Source organism: Musca autumnalis, unplaced genomic scaffold (assembly GCF_047663935.1).
Source record: "Musca autumnalis isolate F117 unplaced genomic scaffold, ASM4766393v1 scaffold_4, whole genome shotgun sequence".
Taxonomy (NCBI): Eukaryota; Metazoa; Arthropoda; class Insecta; order Diptera; family Muscidae; genus Musca; species Musca autumnalis.
In genome coordinates, this window is record NW_027411977.1 from 117,288,334 (window position 1) to 117,309,514 (window position 21,181).

At 33.6% G+C, this 21,181-nt stretch overlaps 1 protein-coding gene across 2 annotated transcripts in view; it reads right to left on the reverse strand.

Moving 5' to 3' along the window:
* The window catches only part of I-2 (protein phosphatase inhibitor-2), a 41,334-nt gene extending 32,902 nt beyond the window's left edge, over window positions 1-8,432 (reverse strand). The window contains exon 1 of one of the 2 annotated variants that reach the window (XM_073985652.1): window positions 7,893-8,432. The gene's annotated coding sequence lies outside the window, so the exon portion shown is untranslated. The remainder of the gene's footprint in view (window positions 1-7,892) is intronic. The other variant, XM_073985653.1, reaches the window with a different exon arrangement.
* Between the last annotated feature and the right edge of the window lie 12,749 nt (window positions 8,433-21,181).

Consider the following 21,181-nt stretch of genomic DNA (forward strand, 5'->3'; position numbering starts at 1 on the left):
GAAAGCTTTTTGTAGGTTGAGAAACAAGTCCAAACGGGTTATTAGGAGGATTAAAGCTCAAGTCCATGCTAGACTATTTGATGATAAAACTACTGCTGAATTATGGGGAATATTAAAAAAATATGGTGTGGGAAAAGAAAAAGATGTAATAGATATTGACGTAAATGACCTTAATGACTCATTTCGTTCATTTCAAAACGTAGAACTAACAAATTCTTCAATTACTTCCAGTTTTGATGGGCAATTTTCTTTTCGTTTGGCAGATGTATATGATTTAAGGAATTCGTTTTCTCGTATTAAATCCAAGGCAGTAGGATCAGATGGTCTAACATTAAAATTTATAAAAATTATTTGGCCCTATGTTGAATCACATATACTACATCTGGTTAACACTATTTTAATGTCATCAACATATCCGTCATTGTGGAAAATAGGCAAAATCATTCCCATTCGTAAGAATGATTTCTCTGACACGTTTAGACCCATTTCGATGATGCCTATTTTATCTAAAATGGTTGAATATCTTATGAAGTCTCAAATTCTAGAACATCTCACTTCCTTGTCTATACTCAATGACTGCCAATTAGGGTTTAGGAGAAATCGCAGTACAACATCGCTTCTAATTGGTCTAACCGACAACATTAGAAATGTACTTAGCAATCATGGCTGCTGTGTTCTTCTTTCCATTGATATGGAAAAGGCATTTGACAGAATTGACCACACAGTTCTTGTTAATAAACTTTGCACATATTTTGAATTTTCCCAATCTGCAGGTCGCTTAATGGGATCTTATCTTACTAATAGATTTCAATATGTTTCGTGTAATGGTAACAATTCAGATCTTTTGCCAGTTTTGAGTGGGGTACCTCAAGGGTCAGTACTTGGACCGTTACTTTTTATAATGTTTATTAATGATCTGTTTCCAAGAATATCGAGTTCAAATTGTATTCCTTTTGGATTTGCTGATGATATACAGCTCCTTCTTAAATCTGATATGGGATATTGTGATGTTTTGCAGTGTGTCATTGACTCGTCAACGGCTATTTTAACTAATTGGTTATACCAAAATAAGCTGACCATAAATACATCTAAAACAAAGGCAATGCAATTTGGATTGGGAATAAATGCTAATATATCGGTTAAATTTGGTCACAATGATATTGATTTTGTAAATAGTATTAAATGTCTTGGTCTCATTTTGCATAGACATTTAAACTTTGAGGAACACATAAATTCACTTGTTTCGAAAATAAATTTTCTTCTCAGAAAACTATATAATTTGGAACTAAATTTGCCTTTGATCATAAGAAAAAAATTAGTTCATGCTATCATTATGCCCATTTTAATGTATTGTGTAGAAATTTATTCAGGAACAAATGCTAGTTATATGAAAAAAGTAGAATTAGTTTTCAATAGGGTAATTAGGTACATATATTTCTTACATATTCGCCAACATGTAACAACTCATGTTATCAATTTTCTTGGATGCAATTTGTCTCACTTTATTGGCATACGCAATATGATGCATTTCCACAAAACTATTCGACTTCAATGTCCTCTTTTTCTGGTTAGATTGTTTGTGTTTTCTAAGTTTATAAGAAATCCGCAACTAGTTTATCCGAAATTAACTCCAATTTTGGAGCGTTCTTTCCACATAAGAGTTGCTAGGATATATAACTCCCTCCCGCCTCCCTCCCGTTTAAAATTATTTAATTCATCTCAACTTTCATACCGTCAAAATCTTTTGCAACACATGCACTCACTTGAGTCAGATTTATTGTGAGCTATATAATTATTCTTGATCTTTTCCATGCTGTACAACTTTGTTTTACAAGACTTTACCAAGCAATTTTGTGTTTCTTGTTTGTGAAATATTTTATGTGTTATATTAAAGAAAAGTTTATGAGTTTTAATAGGAGTCATCTCTAAATATATTAAAGTTTTCTCCCAAAATATTCTTTAATTACTTTTTTTCTATTTGTGAGTAGTTGTGAGTAGTTGAATTTTACACAATTTTGAATGAATTTTACACAATGTAAATGAATTTATTAATTAGTAACATTTTTATAATGAAATTTACAGTTAGAGTAGCTGTCACTTATATTTTTAGTTATTCACTTTAAATTGTATTTAAATTGTTGGAGTAAAAAAATGTATTTTTTTTATTCAATTTAATATTTTTATCCATATTATTTAATTTTCAAACTATGTATTGATTGTAGTATACTAGCCATATATGGCCATTTGGCTTGGCTTTGAAATGAATAAATTTAAATAAATAAATATTGAAAAAGGTCCCGCACAAACCACTTTAAATTTTTATGACATATGAAATAATGTTATATAATATAAAATGATATATATGTAATAATACGACGATAAAATAGTGAGAAACCAACGGTTATGTCATTTCGGTTATGTCGTGTGCCCATATATCTTGTTTTCAGTTAAATATCTGCTTATAGCGACATCAAAAAATGGTCAAAAGTTCTGAAAAATAAAAACTTTAAAAGCTTTATTTATCGAATCACTGTATAATTAAGATTTTATGTAATCTTATGTAGAAACTAATCACGCTATGTTACAGGGATATGAGGTTATCAAAAAGTGATAACCCCAATCTGCATACAACACCACGGAGGTGGGAGATTAGCAAAGTATATGTTAAATAAAACGGGGGGCAGTACTTCAACTTGGGGTACTCCCATTCTAATCTTGAGGAACTTGGATTTTTGACCTCGGAATCCAACGAATGCTTGCCTACCGTTTAGGTAGTTAGCAATCCAACGTTTGACATTACTAGGAAGTGTGCATTCGGAAATAAGCATGGAATGGTCGACTGTGTCGAACGAATTCAACAGATCGAGTGCTGCCACAATGGTCCGTTTGGGTGGTTTTCGCTGATTTAGGCCTTTTGCAATCTTTGTGGTTATCTTTTGCAAAGCCGTGGTTAAGCTATATACTTCCTGATAGAATGTTTATGTGTGGCAAGATGGAACTCTGTTTCAGGTATGAAAGCAATAGGGATTCTAAAACCTTTGCTACAGGTGATAAAACGTTGTTCGGACGGCACGATTTTCCATTGGTAATAGATTCAAACGTCCGTTGGCTCGTATTTTGTTACGCTGTTATTACAAACAAGGTGCCCTGGATGGATAATTTAGTTTCATGAGAGGGATTCTGCCCTCTGGAATGTTGCGCTTTGCTTTGCCTTATGGAGTCGCCAATAAAATTTATGAAGTCCTGCCACTTGGTTTTATTGTAGTTAATGAATGTGCGCTGGTCGGGCTCAAGGAAATCAATAGGTTTCTTCACCACTGCAACAAGGATCAGAATGTGGTCAGAATCTAGAGCGACCTGCATTTGCCAGGATGCATAGACTAATGAATGTATAGACCAATGTCCGGCAAAAATGGGCACACGTGCCCTTGATGAGAATAACAACTGAACAACCACCGCTCAGTCTTCGTTAAGAAGTCAATGAAGAAGGTTCTGTTGTCGGTTGTTTCAATGATTTTTAATTTTAGCAATGCATTAACACACACGCTGTTTGTGGGGAGAGCGAGAGAGAGTCGTATGCGTGAGGCCGCAAACAATGCATTTGTATTGGTGCCGATACCTGGTATAGACGACGGAATGCTCTCACCGAGTATGTTCGAATTGAGTGTGGTGACCAAGAAACTCAAGATAAAATGCCAAAAAATACAAGTTAATAAATATTTGGTTATGGCAAAAGACTATATGGGGTTAGTTTCTGATGAAAACGATATCCTTAGATAAATATATCCAAGAAAATATTGTCATTTTCCCCAAAAATTGTCTTCGAACTTTTTTGAGTTTTCGGGTTTGAGAGACTGACCGCGGATAAATTGAGTAATCCTTGGTCTATGCATCCATTAGTCGGTCTATGCAGGATGTTAATAGAAGGAGAAACCTATTAACCTAACCTAGCAATAAGAACACATCGTGGATTTTTCGGCAACTGCGTGTTTCATATCTCGTGATGAGCATTGGAATCGCCAAGGACAATTCTGATATCTCCTTGGAGCAGATGGATTATGCTAGGATGATAACTTTCCCCAATGCTGTTGCTCAATATTAGGAAACATCGGAATGAACTGCGATGCTCATGACTTCAAGGAACGGGTCGAAAAGGTGTGGGAACAGGAGTTGACGTCATGCTATATCTTACGTCCCGCTGGATAATAATTGCGAGACCAACTCTATGATCCCTTCTTCTATCACGTCTTATGGTGTTATTATTCTCTGTAGACGAGGAGGAACAATTGTTGGTCAATTTTGTCTCTTGTTACACTTCGTTACAGATTTTATTTCTGTAGCAGAAAATACGAATTTATAGGTCTAATTATACTGAAAACAACTACATATTTGTGTCTATGGGAAGTCCATACTTCCCGAGATATGAGTATTTAAAGGTCCAAAAAATCGCTTAGCCGACTTTTACCCCCTGTTTTTGTAAAAGTTTTTATTCTTCTCACACGAATTGTTAAATTTTTTAGATCGATTTACTCGCCTTAGCACAAATGTAGAGCTCTGATTTTTAAAAGAGGAATTCTTAACCATGTATGGAACGCGTCTACGAAAAATTAGGGCCGTATGTCATCTGGGGTCTGACCTATGGATGTATGAATTATTACGAATATAGACGAACGAACAAAAAATAGTTACATAAACAGGGGGTAACATCTCTATAGGCGAAAGCCATCTGGGGAAATATTAGAATTTACCAAAAAAAAAAATTTCATTAATTCGGGTTTAGTTGCGACTTCGCGATTTCTTTGAATTTCTTACGCATATCCCGGTTTTTTGTCCTGAACGCAAAAAACATTTTTTATCTGAGAGATATGGGAGATTTATATGGGAGATATGGACACTGAAAGTAAATAATCTGGTCACGCGTAAATCGACTTGTTCCTAATCATCATTTTTTTTTTGGGGTATATTTCGGATCTTCTTCAAAATTAATTATTTATTAGCTTTGTTTTAAATTTTTAAGTTCATTTCCTTTTTTTTAAATTGTAAAGTCTTTGATCCCGTCGTTATTTAGGTTTAGCAGTAATACCAAACAAAACAAAAAATTTTCTTTCTGTGTCTCCATTTTACAATAATACTACAAAAATAATCGGACCCCAAGCAAAGAAATTGAAGTTATTAGCTCTGTTCCAGAACAAAAAATTTTTACAATTTTTACCACTTTTAACATTTTGCGTTCCCGTACACGAAATTTATATGAAAATCGTTTACGAATTTTACAAACTTTTACGACTTTTACCACTTTTTAAAGCGAGGTACACACACCAGAGGAGGAAGCCAGTCGGCTGAAAATCGTTTTCTTCGAGTCGAGCCGCCGCAGATTTTGTCGGCTCAAATCGGCTAAAAATCGCCAGTAAAAACGGCGCGCGCCGATAATTTTCAGCAAAAATCCTTGAAATTTCGCGATATACATAGCCAACTTGGACATGTTACCGGCAACGTGAACTCATGGAAATACGTTTTACTCGTTCTTCTCGTTTGAGACAATGAGACGCGTCTCATACCAAGGTCATGCAGGCGTACTGCAGCAAATAAGTAGTCATGTTGATCGTCTAGGGAGCAGAGGAAGGAGAACTTATTATTTTAAAAATCCAGCATTGCCAATTCATTGCAAAAAAATCATTTTAGTTATACCTTTTATTCCTATTCATCTTTTGCTTATTAACAACAGATTTGAAGGCTGACGATTCCTTACAAAAAATATCAATTGACTTGGAACACAAAAATACTTTTTATTATTTCTGAAGAGTTTTTGTGCATTAATATTACATCATGAACAACTGTGATATTAAATTATTACAAGAGCTCAAAGTGAGAACACTTGACCTTCAAACAGACCTGCAACATTTACACGTCAATTAGAAGTAAAATAAAACAGCCGGACAAAGAAATCGTAATTTGCCATTTAAAGTGTCATTAAGAGCGCAAAGTAAACGAATGGATGCTACAAAACAAACCACAAAGAAAAAAAGGAATACAAATTGCACAAATTTCGGCTTAACTTTACTTTACCCTTAAGGCTCGGATAACGCTGAAATTTTTGTTATAGATAGATCTTGTCTTCCTGATTACGGCAATATATATTTTTCGGCTGGGACGTATCCGGTTATCCGGTTATTTGATCCGTAAATTTGAATTAAAAACCCACCGCATAACCGGTTATTTTAAACCGATATACTTGACATGGGTATCATATGAAAGCTTATGAAAATGCCTATCGAATGGTATACGGGTTTATACACTTCGTTTAACCGGTTCGACCGATATATCCAAAAAACCGGTTATTTTATAAAAAAAATTAAAAACATTAAAAATAACCGATTATGAAGTACATCACATAGTTTGTAGCCTGGACTGTAACCTTTCCAACGCGATACTATTCGCAGCGGTACCATATATGGAGCCGGAGATATTGGTCTTCAACTATTTACATTATTCTTTCTATAAAAATCTAAATTTTTACAATAGAATGCCATGTTAATGTAATGGAATAAAATTAATTTAGTAAAACTTTGGATCGCGTAGCTGGTTTTTGGGCATACACCAGAGGTGAAAATCTTAAGCCACGGCCGAAAGCCGGCTGCACAGAAAAAAATTTAAAATATAGGAAAAACTTGGATGTAGGAAAACTTTGGATCGCGTAGCCGGTTTTTGGACATACCCCAGGGGTGAAAATCTTAAGCCCCGGCCGAAGGCCGGCAGTCTAGAAAAACTTTAAAATATAGGAAAAACTTGGATGTAGGAAAACTTTGGATCGCGTAGCCGGTTTTTGGACATACCCCAGGGGTGAAAATCTTAAGCCCCGGCCGAAGGCCGGCAGTCTAGAAAAAACTTTAAAATATAGGAAAAACTTGGATGTAGGAAAACTTTGGATCGCGTAGCCGGTTTTTGGACATACCCCAGGGATGAAAATCTTAAGCCCCGGCCGAAGGCCGGCAGTCTAGAAAAACTTTAAAATATAGGAAAAACTTGGATGTAGGAAAACTTTGGATCGCGTAGCCGGTTTTTGGACGTACCCCAGGGGTGAAAATCTTAAGCCCCGGCCGAAGGCCGTCTGTCTAATAAAACTTTAAAATACAGGAAAAACTTGGTTATTTTTAACGATTTAACATTTTTATAAAATAACCGGTTTTAAAAACGGTTTTTTGGATATATCTGTCGAACTGGTTACATGACGGGTATAAACCCGTATACCATTCGATAGGCATTTTCATAAGCTTTCATATGATACCCATATCAAGTAAATCGGTTCAAAATAACCGGTTCTACGGGTGGGTTTTTTATTCAAACTTACGGATCAAATAACCGGATAACCGGGTACGTCCCAGCCGAAAAATATATATTGCCGTAATCAGGAAGAAATGATCTATCGAAATATTTTTTTTTCAAAAAAATCCGAGGTTTCAGGGTAAAGTAAAGTTGTTCCCAAATTTCTTCCGATTTCAAATAACCCCCCAAACTAAGTGGATTAACAAAAATAAACAACGCCGTGACGACAACGATGGATGCATTCAATATTGTCCAAGGAGGTGGAGGTTTAACAAAATACAACAAATGCATTAACACATCAATGGAGGCCAGCATGATGTTATCGTTGTTGTTGTTGTATTACTTGCATGTCTATGCAAACTTGTAGTAATACGATGAATCAGAATTTCAGCAAGTTGTGGGTGGGTGGTAAGGTAAGGGCAGTTAGAAGAATGTGAAACACATATTAATCAGGAAAAAATACATCAACCAAAAAACATTTCGTAATCATTGACCTCTCAAGACTTCTTTTAATTACTCACATTAACTTAAAATTGTACAAAAAAAAAGTCCTCAATAGTTCTACTTACGTTTGAGTCCACTTAAATCAGCACCATATGTGTTATTCGAAGAATTGGGTGGAAGTTCATTAAATTGCCATCACACAATTATCTCTTTTTGTAATTAGTAAATCAAAACAAATGAATATGGTTGGTTTTTCACTAGATTTGCTTATTTTTTGGCAACGTAACTTCAACTTGATTCTTTTCTTCGGCGTTTCGTTTCACTATATACAGCAACGCGTTTGCCCCACAAATGGCCTTTGATTGTCTACCGAATATTTCTAAAAATATAATATTTATTTTTATATATTCTTGTTTATTACACCAAATTGACCGCAAAATATCGTCGCAACTCCTTAAAATTTCCCGATTCGATTTTCACGCATCACATTGATTCTGATTGGGTTAATAATGTTGTTGTTTGTTTTGTTTGACATTTTCATGTTGTTCACAGAGTTGTATTTTTTCGTACACGGAAAGAAATCGTAGCTTGTCTATCATATGGTGGCAATTAGTGGGGAAGGTAACGTGATACTTGGTTCAATTGGATCAAGGCAAAGTCCATATCTACCCACCCAGAAAAAAATTTGGAAGTAGTGCAATGCAGAGTTATGATTTCAATACATCCTCCGATGCAGTCCACACGGAGTTATGAAAAATGCAATCCGTTCGATTCATTTTAGAAGCACTCGTTAAAGATCCCCCTAAGCAAGAAAATTTGTTGATCCCTAGAAAAGGTGTCGCAGTTTTTTGTTTTTTCAAATACATAAAATAGTGTCTAAAATTCTAAGAATTAGTTAAAAATAAAGAAATACAAAGTAAAGTCGCGAACATTGCGGTTATTCACTAGGCCAAAGAAATACAAAGTAAAGTCGCGAACATTGCTGTTATTCACTAGGCGGAAATTATTTTTGGAGTGGAGTTGGAGTTAATTTCGAAATCTGAACTGGAATGGGAGGACAATATAAAAAACCTTTTGATGATGAAGCAAAATCAATTGCGGTGCCATAAAATGCAGAGGAAGTACACTTAAATTTAATGGAGAATTTTTATAATTTGTGTTGATGTAAAAAAGTTCTTAATGTTCTTGTTTTAAATGCATTTAATATTTGTGTAAAACAATAATACAAAGAACTTTATTATATAAAAACAAATTAAAAAAAGTTTCCATTAAATTCAATCACATTTGAGTTTACTTTCTCCGTTCTCCAATTAATCCAAGCGCATCTGATTTTGTTTCATCATCCTAAAGGTTTTTTATGTTGCCTTCCCATCACTAGTTCCATGGTTTAATAAGAAACATGGTATATGAAAAGAGGTAGATTTAAATGAAAAAATCTATAGAACCCTTGTTTTTCTTCAATTCCTAAAACTTCAAAATAAAAGCAAAAAGTGGGTTTGTTTACAATTCATTTTTTTATCATTTTATAAAAAACGCAAGAGTTAAGTTTTCTCCACATAATCGAGTTGTGAATATGATAAACTGATTGTTTCAATGCAAATCTCACCAATATCTCCCATACAAATGGACTAAAAACAATTTTAAAAATCATTGAATTCGATTGTTTTTAAAATTGTTTGGCATATTATACGACGTTTATATTATAGTTTTTTGCAGGGTTAACCTTCTTTATGAGGATTTGTTTGAAGTATATACAATGGAAATGACATTTGAAACCCAGACCCACTGGGTTAACCTTGTTATATATAAACGGCCTATTATTCAAACACCACACACACATACACAGTTTGTTTATATTGTTTTGAAGTTTTAGGCATACTCGAATGAAAAAATTTAAATTGACATAAAGCTTTGGCTAACCTTTCTTATTAAACCATGATAAGAAAGGTTAGCCAAAGCTTTATGTCAATTTAAATTTTTTCATTCGAGTATGCCTAAAACTTCAAAACAATATAAACAAACTGTGTACAGTATGCAAAGTTCATATTCGTACACCCCTAAAAAATTAATAAAATCGTTATTAATTCCATATTTTATGTGCAAATATGAAATAATTGATGGGAATTACCATAACGAAGAAAGATTTAAGAATAACAAAACAAATTTTTAAATTTCGGTGTAGATGGCGCCTGTGTGGGTGGCAAAGTTCGTATTCGTACACCTATAAGCACTATATATTTGGAGTTTTTAAGGATTTTCAAAGCAAAATACCGCAGATTTTTGTTCTTTTCATCTTTTGGAATGCCTCTGCTATAGAAATATGTACAAATAACGGTAATTTTATTAAAAGTTTTGCATGAATAAAAAGTCGGACGAATATTCGAAATAATTAAGAAAAATGTGCTAGATGTGATTAACTACTGCAATTTATTCCCGAATTTTGGACGAAAATAGCTAATAGCAGTCCTTCTGTACCAATATTCGAGGTCTTATATGAAAATAAATGTTTTTAGCGTTTGGAAATGCAAAGAAACGTAATCCGGGCTTAGGTAAAGTAAACACATTTTTGGTTTTTACTTGGTGAAAATCGCACGTTTAGTTTTATATTTGACATAAAATGTATTGAAGTTTTAGAATACGGTTTCGAACATCATTTTATGTCAAGAAATATCGGAAATTACGAGGAATAATAATTTTTTAAAGATGAAAATTTTCCCGAAAATAATGTATTTCTTCAAAAGGTTACCCCACGTTCTTTCCTGGACAATTTACTTCATTCTTTTGACATTTTTGCACTAATTTTGGATCCTTCGGTAAAGAAATATAATTTTCAAGAAGTAAAAACCATTATTTTCCCAATTTTGGCAGTCATAAACCTCGTTCATAGTAAGCGTAGAATTTCAGACGTACGCGGACAGTATGAAAACTTGTACAGTTTCATTTTTCTTCATAATTTCTCACAGTTTTTGACATAAAATATTTTTCGAAACCATATTCTAAAACTTCAATACATTTAATGTCAAATATAAAACGAAACTTGCGATTTTTGCAAAGTAAAAACCAAAAATGTGTTTACTTTACCTAAGCCCGGATTACGTTTCTTTGCATTTCCAAACGCTGACAACATTTATTTTCATACTAGACCTCGAATATTGTTACAGAAGGGCTGCTATTAGCTATTTTCGTCCAAAATTCGGGAATAAATTGCAATAGTTAATCATATCTAGCACATTTTTCTTAATTATTTCGAATATTCGTCCGACTTTTTATTCATGCAAAATTTTTAATAAAATTACCGTTATTTTTTACATATTTCTATAGCAGAGGCATTCCAAAAGAAGAAAAGAACAAAAATGTGCGGTATTTTGCTTTGAAAATCCTTAAAAACTCCAAATATACAGTGTTTATAGGTGTACGAATACGAACTTTGCCACCCAGACAGGCGCCATCTATACTTAAATTCCGGAATAAATTAAAAAATTGGTTTGTTATTATTAAATCTTTCTCCGCTATGGTAATTAAAATCAATTATTTCATATTTGCACATAAAATATGGAATTAATAACGATTTTATTAATTTTTTAGGGGTGTACGAATATGAACTTTGCATACTGTATGTGTGTGTGGTGTTTGAATAATATGCCAAACAATTTTAAAAACAATCGAATTCAATGATTTTTAAAATTGTTTTTAGTCCATTTGTATGGAAGAAATAGGTGAGATTTGCATTGAAACAATCAGTTTATCATATTCACAACTCGATTATGTGGAGAAAACTTAACTCTTCATTCATTTTTCGCGTTTTTTATAAAATGATAAAAAAATGAATTGTAAACAAACCCACTTGTTGCTTTTATTTTGAAGTTTTAGGAATTGAAGAAAAACAAGGGTTCTATAGATTTTTTTCATTTAAATCTACCTCTTTACATATACCATGACTAGTTCAGCTTTCGACATGGACTCCAAATGGACTCCACTCCATTAAAAATTTCCGTCTCGTGAATTTCCGCAAAAATGTTCGCAACTTAAGTTTTTTATTTCTTTATTTTATAACAAATTCTTAGAAATGTATACACTCTCTTTTATTTTTAGAATAAGTGATTTCGCCAGCATTGGGTAGGGATAAACCAACTGCTTTTGTTTTTTTTTTTGTAGGGATCTCTAAAGCAACTGCTTATAAATTGTATCCAACGGAGTGCATTTTTCATAACTCCGTGTGGACTGCATCGAAGGATGTTGTTAAATCATAACTCCACATGCACAACTTCCAAAAATTTTTGCTGGGTTTTTAATGGAGTGGAAGGCAACATAAAAAACCTTTAGGATGATGAAGCAAAATCAGATGCGCTTGGATTAATTGGAGAACGGAGGGAGTAAACTCAAATGTGATTGAATTTAATGGAAACTTTTTTAATTGTGTTTATATAATAAAGTTCTTTGTATTATTGTTTTACACAAATAATAAATGCATTTATTTATTCTGGTATATTTCGTAATGGCTTGCATTTTTATTGCATCTTTAGACTGACTAAAAATGCAATCCGAAGAGTGCCTTTAAATTCAATCCAAAACACTACATCAAAAGCTGTGATTTGGATCGAAAATGGAGTGCATCCTAGCTGTGTGCTGTGGAAGCAAAATGGAGTGCATCCTAGCTGCGCGCCGCTCCCTTGTAAAATTCATAAGTGAATTCATAGAAAAAGATGTACTCCAACGGCACATGTACTGTACACTTGTACTGATTCAACTGCATCCGCGGATGCAAACTTTTTGCTGGGCTAGCTGCGCGCTATCTTGTAAAATTCATAAGTGAATTCACAGAAAAGGGTGTACTCCAACGGCACATGTACTGTACACGTATACCGATTAAACTGCATCCGAGGATGGGTATAAGTAGTCGAGTAAAAATTTGGATATGAAATATTTTAGTGATTTTATAAAACGTCGTTAAATGTCAAACGAATTGAATAATTGCAGCCAAATTTTCTGAAAAAAAGTAAGAAAGTATCAATCAGCTGTGCTGACAAGGACAACCTACTGAAAAAATTTTCAAATACCTGCGAGTGGGAGTACTCGAAGAGTACGAGTTTTACAAGAAGATTACTCTTCACTATTTTTTTTTTATTTGGGAGCACTCGCGAGTATTCTTGGTTTAAAAATAAGAGTGGGAGTGAAAATACTCGAAATAGAGTACGAGTTTACTCAAAGAGTAAAATCGAGTAAAAAAATATTTTTTTGCCGTTTGTGTGTTGTTGCGTGTGTAGTAGCGAACAGAAAGAGCAAGTTGTTCGAGGAGGTTGTTTCGAAGTTCGGAGGAGGGTGGTCGGAGGTCCAGAGGAGGTTGTTCCGAAGTTCGGAGTTCGGGCTTGTGAAACATTTTGTATTTATATTACACTGTACAACAAAATTGAACTTTTTTAAAATTACAAAAAGGACCGAAAAAAAGAGTGTATAGGCGTTTTGAAAGTTTACGTCAGAAAGTACCCCAAATGCGTCGGGCAAGTTCCCCCTATTGTACATTTGTATTGTACAATGCAAGGAGTCTTTAGTTATAAAACCCCCAAGTGGTCTTTTTGGTCCCTTTAAACAAAAACGTTTTTAATCCCCTTTAAAATGAGATTGGATCGGATCCAAATATTCTACAAAAATGTTTGCCATAAAATTTCGCTATAGGCCCTGGAATACATCTAAATCTTACCTGAACGCCCAGAATCTGTAAAAATCAAAAACACGTTTTAGGGTTAAAGTTATGGATGACGTCAAAGACAAATTGAAATTAAATTTTACTATAAAGGGTTGTTTACACCATCTATCAATGTCGTATGAGATGTCAAATTTTCTACCTGCGAATGTTGTACACATAGTGTGACCACTATGAAAATTTTCATCTATCAAAATGATTTGGCAACTCATATGTACATTTTTCATTTAGGGAGCGCTCTATTTGATACGGCATTCTCGTATGTAAACATAAATTTATCAGCTGTTTTCTGGCATTCTCAAAAAATTGAAAAACAAAATCTTTTAAAAAAGAAAATGGAAAGTTATGTATATTTAAATATTTAGAAAAGTAAATAAAGGGTGTTTATAATGTTATTTTCAGATCGATTGGTCGAAAGAAGCAGTCTTGGAAATGATTGCTTTGTGGCAAAAACATGAATGCCTATATAACCCCAAAAACCTATTCTACCACAACAAACATGCTAGATATTCATTTTCCTTGAACCAAAATTAAAATCTGCCCAAATTTGCAACTCAACAAAAAAATGTAAACAATGACAAAAACAGCTGTTTTTATATTTTTAGGTTATGTCATACGAAAATAACACTTGTAGGTATGAACGCACAAATTGAATGTTGTATGGATGACGTCAATTTTGACAAACATAGAGAATGTCGAATGGGTGAAAGAAATGACAGCTCATATGACATTGATATATGATGTAAACAGCCCTTAAGTCACCGAAGAAATGAGCTATCTATTTACATTATACATATAACAATGAAATATTTATATCAATTTGACTACAAAAATATTTTAAATGGAATTTATTTCGTTCATTTTTGAGGTGATGCACGAAAGTAACATGAAACTTAGTTTTAGACAAATAGTACCAAAAGAAGAAAAATTCTACACAAAATTTCATTACAAGTCTCAGAATAATCTATTTATCTAGATATAATACATTTTATGATAATAACACTAGAAATTTATATTTTAAAGGTAGCAATTCCGTTTTTACAGTTTTTAATGTTAATTTTGAATATTTCCATACAGAGCTTAAATCTCCCTAAATACTTCACTTCTTGGGGATAGTGTCAAAGGAAATAGCCCTTGTTTTTGATATACGAGGGCGGTTCGGAAACTTCTTAGCCTATCAATGAAAGAGAATAGTTAGTTTTTCAAAAATATTTTTATTTTTCAATACAATCTCCTGAAACTTCAATACACTTAGTCCAACGCTTTTTTAGGAATTCTATCCCTTGATTAAAATAGTTTTCCTCAAGGTCTTCAAAATAGTGGTTTACAACTGTAATTGCATCTTCATTTGAGGTAAAACGCTTGCCAGCAAGGAATTTGAAGCCAGGACGTTTTTCTCGAATTTGTACATTTAATTGATCCAAAAGGTTGCAATAGTACTCTGAATTTATTGTTTTACCCTTTTGCAGATAGTCAATCAATAAAATACCAAAATACCAAAAAGTTCCAAAAAAAACCGTTGCCATAACCTTACCAGCCGATTGAATTGTTTTTGCCTTCTTTGGGGCACTTCCTCCAGCTTCAGTCCATTTTGTCTCTGGAGTATAGTGGTGGATCCATGTCTCATCAACAGTTATGAAACGACGCTTAAAATCCATTTTATTTCGCTTAAAACGATCCAAACAAGCTTGAGAAATGTTCATTCTTATGCGTTTTTGATCGACTGTTAACAAATGCGGCACCCATCTTGCAGAAAGCTTTTTCATCTGTAGTTCTTCATGCAAAATTAAATGGACTCGATCATTTGAGATGCCCATGATATTAGCAATTTCACGCACTTTTATTCGTCGATCATTTAATACCATATCATGCACTTTGGCTACAATTTCTGTTGTTGTTGCTGTTTTTGGACGTCCACTACGTGGTTCATCTTCAATGCTTGTACGACCACGTTTAATTTCAGCAACCCAATTTTTTACTGTTGCATATGAAGGAGCACTTTCACCTAACACATTCACCATATCATTATGAATTTCTTGTCCCGATAAAACTTTTTTAAGTATATATTTGTCTATACTATTTGTCTAAAACTAAGTATCATGTTACTTTCATGCATAACCTCAAAAATGAACGAAATAAATTTCTTAAAAAAATATTTTTGTATTTTGTTGGCAAAATTGATATAGATATTTCATTGTTATATAATGTAAAAAGATAGTTCATTCCTTCGGTGACTTATAGTAAAATTTAACGGAGAATATTTTTGTGTTTGACTTCATCCATCTAGATTCTAGAATGATGTTTTGTGGGACAACATGGTATAAACATAGATAAAGTACAAGTTTAACCCTAAAACGTGTTCTTGATTTTTACAGATTCTGGGCGTTCAGGTAAGATTTAGAGTCCTTATGTATTCTAGGGCCTATAGTGAATTTTTATGGCGAACATTTTTATAGAATAGATTTAAGATTCAATATATATTTTATTGAGACTTTAACAAAATTATAGGGAAATATTCAACATTTAACAAAGAGAACTTAAAAATGTTGAGTATTATTTTAATTCGATAATAGGTTAATAGCTACTTGCTTCGGATAAGTGATTTCATAAAAGAACATGTATGGGTGTTGTATCAGTGTTTGCTCCCAACACTTTGTCTGATAAAATAGTGGACATCGACATAAAAACAACTTAAACTAATTCTACTTAATACTAACTTAAAATTAAATAAATAAAAAAGCTAGCTCCTATGAGAGCCAGGAGAGAGTAAAAATCGGCTGCAAGCGAAGATGTTGGATTAAAATCATTCGGAACATTTTCGCTTATTATACCAAAAGGCGACAGATCCCAGCAAAAAAATTGGAAGTTGTGCAATTGGAGTTATGATTTCACAACATCTTTCGATGTAGTCCAACAGAGTTATGAAAAATGCACTCCGTTCGATACATTTTATAAGCAGTTGCTTTAGAGATCCCTAAAAACAAAAACAGTTGGTTGATCCCTACCCGTCGCTGCCGACATAATTTATTCAAAAGAGAAACAAGTGTGAATATACATTTGGAAGAATTTGTTATAAAATACAGACTAAAGTTGCGAAAATTTTTGTAGTAATTTACGAGACGGAAATTTTTAATGGAGTGAAGTTAGAGTCGAAAGCTGAGCTAATGATGGGAAGGCAACATAAACCTTTAGGATGACGAAGCAAAATCGGTTGCGCTTGGATTAAATGGAGAACGGAGGAAGTACACTCAATTGTGATTGAATTTAATGGAAACTTTTTTTAATTTGTGTTTATATAATAAAGTTCTTTGTATTCTTGTTTTACACAAATCATAAATGCATTTTATTTATTCTGGGATATTTCGCAATAGCTTGCATTTTTCCTGCATCGTTAGATTGATTAAAAACACAATCCGAAGAGTGCCTTTAAATTCAATCCAAACGATTACATCAAAAGCTGTGATTTGGATCGAAAACGGAGTGCATCCTAGCTGTATGCTGTGGAAGCAAAATAGAGTGCATCCTAGCTGAGCGCTCTCTTGTAAAATTCATAAGTGAATTCATAGGAAAAGATGTACTCCAACGGCAAATGTACTGTACACTTGTAGTGATTCAACTGCATCCGCGGATGCAAACTTTTTGCTGGGATACTTCATATATCACCAGCCAAATTCACGTTGATGGTAGTAAATGTTTTCGTGATTGGGCAAGCTATTAACAAACTTTCTTAGTACGTTAAGTGCATATAAACCAAAAGGAATAATAGAAGATTCAGAATATATGTGACAATTCGAATATCTTTTAGTGGGGTTCTGGAAATTCTTATTCACACACTGTCTGAGTACCTTTCTTTCACAAATTTCAAGCTCTCGAACAACCGAAGGAGAAATGCTAAACCATATTGGAAAGGCATACAATAAAATAGGTCTTACAGTATGTTTATATATAACCGGATTTAACAAACCCACTGGGTTTCAAATGTCAACCCCCTTTGCGTATACGTCAAATAAATCCTCATTTAGAAGGTTAACCCTGCAAAAGGCTATAATATAAACATGGCGTTATGCAGGTTTTGTAAAATAAGAGCTTTGTCTTAATAGGTGTTGATTTATTACACAAAACACAAGCCAAAGCTCCTATTGCTTTACGAAGTAAAATTCTGGCGTGTTCTTTAAATTTAACTAACTTATTGGAATGAACTCTTAGATATTGATCGGCTGATTCGATCCGATCTCTTTTTAAAGGGGATTCAAAACGTTTTTGGAAAAAGGGACCAAAAAGACCCCTTCAATGACTCGCTTGATGGTTAAATTTTGTAAATACTCGTAAAATACTCCTCTCATCGTTGCCAGTAATATTGCCAAAGACACTATACGCCTTAAAACGCAAGGATTCTAAGGAATCCTAACTCGAATATTTCCAAATATGTACAAATTGGGGGAACTTCCCCGTAGCATTTGTGGTACTTCCCGACGTAAACTTTCAAAACGCCGATACACATGTCTTCTTTTTTTCGGCCCTCTTTCATAATCTGCCCTATTTTATCTGTAATTATTTGCTCTGTTCCAGAACCTGCAAGAAGCTACTATTTTTTACTACGATAACATTTTTTCCTTTATGTTATCGGAAAAAATAGTAGATTCTTGCAGTACTGGAACAGACCAATTGTTTGTGTTGTACAGTGTTATTATTCTAAGCATGGTAGAATAAAGTAAAGGTAGGCCACAGCTCACAGCTGATTACAATTTTTTTCTTTTTATGGCCTATCTGTCAAAAGCAGGGTTGACATTTTGTACTGTTTTTGTCATTATGCAATCATAAAGGTAGATGTATCGCTGAATTGTTCCAACAAAAAACTTCTGCTGTAACACGATATCTTAAAATTGAAAACAAGGACAAAAAAAAAATGTGCATTCGCGTGGCAAAATAAAATTGTTGATTTTTTTAGCAAAACTTACGAATGAAAGTTTTATCAAATATTGATATTAATTTAAATTTGTTCCAAAAGTACGGGAATGTAAAAATTACAATTTTTGTAAAAATTCTGCTGACATTTATCTGCAAATCGGATGCCAGCAATCACGATGTCAGATTAGCCAAACTTGTCAAGTAGAAAATAAGTGAATGGCATTTTTTTCACTGTCATAACATATAAAAAGTGAAACTCTAAGTTCCACATGTTTTTGTAATACGGGATAGCTATGCAGGTACATCTACCATTATTATTGTACCATGCCATTTGACGTTTTAAGCCATTGCTGCAGGGTGGCATTTCTCAGTGATTTTCATACCTGGCCTACCTCTCCTTTATTGTACCATGATTCTAAGATTGGACTTGAATTAAGAGGAGATTGACACATTTTTTGGTACATATTGGGGATTTGTAGATATCAAGTGTATGTCTTGTCAAATATCGATGATGATAATTTTATGTATTGGATGTAGGACAATCAGGTTTAGAGTCTGCATACAAAATAGAAAACATTTTTCAAACACTTCTACTCTAAAAAATGTAAGTATGATAATTTGAAATTTATATGAACACGACCATATACGTCAAAATTGGCTAATTTGTGAACTATATATGATAAATACAGACGAATTTTCCAATACATTTCCATAAATTTTGCTCTAGAATTAAACACCCTCATCAGTTAATCGTCTGCTCCGTCGGAAAAGGTCGTAAGTCCACTTTTTTGGGAAATCGCGTTTTTGTTACAGAATGATAGTACAAGTCAAAACACGTCGTATGATACAAAGAAAATGGTAGTATGTCGCGTTTTTCTATATTATTTGCCCTTGTCGGAAAAGATCGTAAGTCCATAAAACGTACAAATTTGAGTACGAAAAGGTCGTAAGTACACAGGAAAATGTATACTTTAAAAGAATGCTACAGCTAATGTAGTTCAGATATAATTTTTGACGGCATCCACGGTTGGTGTACAATGCAAAGAACTATCCTAGACCTTTGGATGATAATCGGATGAAATTTGGCGGAGCCAGTGGACTAGAGTTGGGCAATCTCGTTCCTTTTACGGTTCGATATTTTCCGTTCCGTTCCGCAAAAGGAACTAGGTCGTTCAGTTAGTTCCATAGTTCCTTTAGTACCAACCTTTATATGTATACCCACACTCATACTCGTTCACTCAGTTCATATCGTTCGTGCTTCTTCTTCATCAAAACAAAAGAAAAATAAATATTTTCGGCTTTCTTCATGGTAGTTTACAAATATTTAAAACAAATTTACAATCGTTTTGTTAATTAAAAATACTTCAATTGCTTTTTTTAAATTCGGCAAAGATTAGTTTAGAAGAAATGAAAAACGAAATGACACTATGAGATTTCTTATTCACTAATAGAAGACAGGGAGAGGAGAGAGAGACAACTGATGTTAAATGAACTGATGGAACTAACTGAAAGAGAAGAGCAAAAATAATGGGGAAAAAACGAACGAGGGAGCAAAAGGAACTAGCTGAACCGCATAGTCGGACCTAGTACCGGTCGTTCCTTTTGTGGAGTAGTTCCTTTGAACTAGTTCGTTCCGGAACGACACAACTCTACAGTGGACCAAACTTTTGAACAAAAATGAGAAATTCTATATTTCAACGAAATTTTACATTAGAAATCTATTTTATTCTATAAGCGAACTGATTATTAAAGATTGTCTTCTGGTCTTTTCATTATTACTGATTGGGATGCTGTATGTGCTCAAATACTTCACATAAAATATCACTGGTTTTTTCTGTCGTATATCTTAGTTAATTTTATCATTAAAGGAATAAAGATACATATCGCACCTAATCAAGAAAAGGGAAGCAACTCAAAATGTCTTACTTTTCAGTAGAGACAAAAACCTGTTCATACTTAACTAGTAACTCTGAGGATACGAAGAGTGAAATAACGGTATTTTTTGACGAAAGAGTAGACAAACCAATGTGACATTTTTACTGTGGATGGAGTTGATCATTATCTATCGTTTTTTATTAAAAGGTGAAAATTTCCAAATTTTGAGTTACTACCCTTTTGTTGAACAGGTGCGATATATAAATTAAAATAATAATGTTTTATATTAAATACTAACAGACCCCGGTCCGTGTTGCTGACCCGTCCTAATGAGTTTTGATGACAACTTTTTATGGAATTTGTGCGTGACAATTCAAAACTAGGTACATCAATTCTTCGGTCCATTATCAAACCTAGGAGAATTTTATATTTATCAACAGATTTGGTCTGTAACCTTTCTCTTCCCTGGCGGACTTTTTCGCTCACTGACGATATTATCTTGTCATCATTGCTTCCAAAATGTATGCTGAAACCGATATAATCATTATCATGCTTATTACATATAGCGTTTAAGAAAATGCATAAAGTATGCATAACAAAGTCTAACCTTGAGCTGAGAGAAATCGGTTCAGTAGTATTGGAGATATAACATATGTATATAAAAGAGCACGCGTGGTTATTTTTTTAGGCCCCAAAGAAGTGCCTAGATTGTAGATTAAGTCGTAAAATTTTAAACCGATACATCCGCAATCATTGAAAATATATCGTTTTTTTAAATGTCGCATAGGGGAGGTACCCCGCCGCCTCTGGAATTCAATAAAATAAGCATCCTATTTTACCGGGGGCCATCCCTATACATATTCTGGCAATTTCAGGAAAATCGGTTCAGAAGTTTTTGTAGTAAAGATTAAAATTGAAAACAGTGGGAGT